This window comes from Clytia hemisphaerica, unplaced genomic scaffold, assembly GCF_902728285.1.
Source record: "Clytia hemisphaerica strain Z4C2 unplaced genomic scaffold, Clytia hemisphaerica genome assembly, whole genome shotgun sequence".
Lineage (NCBI taxonomy): Eukaryota > Metazoa > Cnidaria > Hydrozoa > Leptothecata > Clytiidae > Clytia > Clytia hemisphaerica.
In genome coordinates this window covers 24852-29917 of record NW_027103417.1, presented here as the reverse complement: position 1 = coordinate 29917, position 5066 = coordinate 24852, and positions in this window count along the sequence as shown.

Genomic DNA, 5066 nt, shown 5'->3' with positions numbered 1-5066 from the left:
TTAAAACGGTTTGGTTGAGGTCAAGTAAAAAAAAAGACATTCCACGGCTACCACTGCTCCCAAATCTGAACAAATTTTTACAAAATTTCTAAAATGCCATATAATAAGCATAATCCATGCCTGGATGCTTTGAGAACTTAGGCATACACGAGCCTGACCAAGGGGCACACACTTGCTTATAAATAAAAAAAAACATGTAGTCCTTTTTGTACGTTCCCGTAAACTTCTTTAATGGCTCATTATATATGCATAGCAAACATAGCCCCATAGCCCTAACCGTCAAGCAGAGTCTCACCCTTTTAAAGTCTTTTTTTCTCGGAAGATTTCAGCGAATGACCACACATTTGGCATTGACTACTGTAAAGAGATTATTTCCCATTATGAAATTTTGAATTTGCCAGGATTACGAATTCAACAAAGTTTGACGACCTCTAAAGCTGACAATACAATGTAACTTGCTGACAATAATGTAATGATAATGTTGCACATAATGAGAATATGAACAAAGATAAACATTCTTGCAACAATTGAACCAAGGAACTAAAAGATGTGATTTAATGATCAATGATACAAATGTCAGAGAGTTTAGTTTATCAAGACACAAATTTCACAAAAAATTTGCTGGAAAGTGTTGTAAATATTTAGCAATATGAGAATTTCAAGGTTGACAATTTGATATATTATCATAAATACTAATGTAACAGATGGTATTCGGTGTACTGTATAACTCAGACCCGGACCGGACCTCGGACCCCGAAAAACCCGGACCCCGGACTTCTACGAAAACCCGGACCCCTCGTAATTTTTCGAGAAAACCGGGACCCCTCGTAATTTTCGCATAGAGAAAATTCCAAGAAAAGAATATGGGCTAGGCAAGCTAATTGCTCTGATAACACTTGTTTTACGCGGCTTTACGCAGTGGACTATAGGCTGCTATATGTCTGTAAAATTGATGAAGTAAAAAATATTTTTTGTTGTTGTTCTGTTGCTGGTTAGTGGTTAGTAGGGTATGAATATATGCAACTAACTGTGGTTGTATTATTGAAAGGTTTTGGAAACTTCAATCTATATAAAGAAGAAGGTAGGTAGACACTTTTTAACTTTCATCTGTTTATATGGCTCGAAATTTGAATTGAGAAGAATGTGAGATTGGTTAATATTTTCTTCGCCTTGCTTTGTTAGCTAATCTGTTCATTCTCTCCACAATGTTTTTTCTCTAGCTGCTGGCTTTAGTTCATGGATAGAGTGAACCAATCAATAATAAGCATATCAATGGATTATATTTTTCTCGCATAACACTAGCTAACACCCAAAAGGTGGTAGCCAATCTAGAGGGTCGGGTCTGGGTTTTCTCATAAATTTAGATGGGGTTCGGGTTTTCTCGTAAATTTGGATGGGGTCCGGGTTTTCCCGAAAAATTACGAGGGGTCCGGGTTTTCGTAAAAGTCCGGGGTCCGGGTTTTCACGGGGTCCAGGGTCCGGTCCGGGTCCGGGTTATACAGTGCGCCATGTTATGCACTGGAAATCTAAATCTGTAAAGGAGGAGATCCATTTAAGTAACTTTTTATTCGTGAATGGCCATATTTCCATATTAGTCCCTTAGTAGACAGTCTCAAGATATTTTGGCACTTTCTTACTCAGATGAGTCTTATAATATATCAACTTGTAAGTCTAAGATTTTATTTCCTTAATATGAAGGTAAAAACCAATATTAGTTAAATAAAATACATTTATTTTTGTGTCAAAATGATTATCATTTGTATGCAATTTTTTAACAAGTTTTACTTATATCATCTGTGAACATGTCTATGAAATAACGACAATTTTTAGTAGGAATATTTTGTTTTACATCGGATATTGTTTAATATAAAGACTTTAATAAATCTAAGTTACTAAGTTGAGGCTTTAGGATAATCTGTGGAGTTCGACTGCGACTACGATCTACGCTCTAAGCTATTGGAGGAAATATTTAACCACATCTTTGTGGCTCTTGTCTATAGAAATATCAAACTGGCTTAAAGAGACCTTAGTATTTTCTATGTTAATTCAGGTTGTTCTTGTTAAATTGTTCCTATAGAAAAAAGCATTTAAGAACGTCTTCAAGAACATTTTTCCTTACCAATGACCCAAAAAAAAACCGTGATTTAAATAATTTATAAATGAAAACAATATTCTTGATCGAGTCTACCAAAAAATTCAAACCAAAAAAAAAAAAAAAAAATCAATTACACAGATATGCTAATATATGATTCTAATTAGAATATAATATATTTAAGCCAAAAAAAAAAGTCCTGATGTTCCGAATTAAAACAAAAGAAATGAAATGAAAATTTGAAAGTTATTTTGGGTTTTGGGAGTCTTGAAAGCGTTTCATATTTTTAAAGTTTCGTAGCATAAAGTAAAATATGATCTTTCCCGGTCCTGTAGCCATTAGCCAATCATTTCTAGTCATGCTGTTCAATGCTTTTGGTGTATGGGTTATTTTCAAAACAAAGAAACGTATTCGAACTCAAGATTATAATTCAAGGCGATTCTCTCTAAATCAGTTGTTGGTTTTGGCGTTGTTTATTTCTCATTTTATGGTTGGGTTTACACGTTTTTCGTACCACGGAGCCAGGATGTTCCTCGGTTATACTATCTTTGTACGAATATTCGAACTTGCGTTAATGGTATGCGTCGGAATCGAACTTATTTATACGGCACTTATACCGGTAGAACGGTATTTTACGATCCGTTTTCCGTTCCATTCCACGTCGAACGAACCATTTTATCGAAAATTGTATCTTGTCATTGCTCCTTTGACTTCGGTAATACTGGTTGGCGTTATGATATACATATTTGGTTTTCTTATACCAGTGATTTGCAATATTATAGGAATTATAGCAATAGTAGCGTGTAATTTTCTTCTGTCTCGAATTGTTCGAAAACAGACGAAGAAAATCATTGCAACTGCAGTATGCACAGTGATAACAAGCCAAGCACAAGACAACCGACGTTTAGAAAACGAGAAAAATGACCGTCGTCGAAGACTTCAGAGGAGGTCATTTAAAATATGCGCGTTGATGACTCTAACCTTTGTTCTGCTTTGGATCCCATATTTCATTTTCCGATTTCTAGTTGAAATGAATTTGAAATACGCTCTTTTATTTGACATTGCAAGTCTGTTGGCGTATCTTAATCCAGTCATTGATGTTTTTATCTATCTACTGTGGAACACTGATACAAGAAAAACACTAAGCTCAGTTTTTGGTAAAGTTGAAACAAGAAGACCAGACAATCTTACATCTAATGTTACCACCTTCCAAGCAACAAATACTTTTTAGGAACAATTTTTCATTTTTTAACTTTATTAAACTATATTACTTGCAAAGTTTGACAAAAAAATCACTTTAATAATTTGCTGAAAAACAGATACTAAATGGCATATTTAACCGCATCAAGACCTTAACTGACGTTCTTTCTTTGGTTCACTGTAAAGAAAACAGATAATCAAAATCACAAATTTGAAGTTTAAGAAATAATACATTGTTTCTTACCACGAAATGACTTGACCACATCAAAAGCGATTGTCAACTTTTCTAAGTCCGTAAGTAATGTGTCTTTTGATATTATTTTGCTACGTACACGAAGTTTCATATTTTGATGTGATTCTAGATCTCTGCGAAGAAAATCAACAGTATTGGAGATAAATTTGATTCTATGATAGTGCTTTTCTACGCTATCCTTTTTCTTATGTAAATACACCAGTATTGACACTTTGAGTTCGAATCCTGATTGGTCCTTGATTTCATAGAGCTTTGTATTGTCTTTAAGCATTCTTCCTTCGTTCACTAGAATTGTTAAAAACTTCGAATCAATGCGTAGTTCAGATTGTACTTTTGTTTTCATCTCTCCTATTGTAAGAGATTCTGATATTTCAGTCAATGCTATCGTTCGGTCATAATATTTCAGTTTGATATCAACCAACGGTGGTTTCAGTACGACAGTTAAGGTTATAGTTTTATTCCAATCTTTAACCATAGATGGAATATCCATCAAGTAGGTATCATTCGGTATTATCTGATTTCCACACATACATAACTGATGTCCAATAGGTATTCCTTTAGAATGACCAAAATAAGTTTTCAAGCTTCGAATTGTTGTGAGTTTTAATTCATTTAGCTGATTACTTTCGAATATTACCGTCTGAGTCAAAAAGTTTAAAGTGAGATCAAACTTAAATGTGTCATACTTCTCTAGAAAGTCATCAATCTTCCAATCTTCAGAAATGCCGGTGACATTAAGTATTAGTTCAACAATGTTTTGATTATTTGTTCCGCGGATTTCATCCAATGTATCATTGATGTAAAGATTCGATAGTGTTTCTTCGTCTGATAAATTCCTTTCACGTGAGTGATGGAGTTGTTGGCAATCTATTGGTAAGTCGTATTGAGTCCTTAGATGCTCTTTGATGTCTCTTATATTGTTGAACAAATTGATTGAAAATACATTCTCCAATAAGAATCCTCGACTTGTTCTTATTCGAATTGGATATAAAACCGGTAGGATGCACCCATCGTTGATATTCTTAACAGCTATGGCAACTTTGATGTTTAAGAAGCGTTTGACAAACAATGGTGATTCTAAATAAGGTTCTTTGAGGTATTGGTGAACTGCATTGTTGTGGAGGAAGACAACGATAGAGGTTCTAGGGATGTCGATGTCTGGAGATTGGAAATCTCGTATAGATGTGATGAAATGATAAGCTTGTGCGAGGATCTCATCTCTGGTTGTGTTTTGGTTGATTATTATAAATCCATGGTGAAGTTCATCTATGGTTGAGATTGGTATTCTATTCATGTTATTGTCTAAGAAAGTAAATTAGACAAAGTATAAAACAAGTTTAAGAGGTCAAAGATGTACAAGTTGTAATCGGATGCGCTGAGGGCTTAAAATATGTAAAAGCGTTAAATTTCACTCGATAATGAAGCTAAGTAATTTTGTGCAAGTATGGAGAGGGGGCGGTGGGGTATATCGATATCTTGAAAAAAAAGGAATTTAAGGATTAGATAAAAATTCAGCAGCAA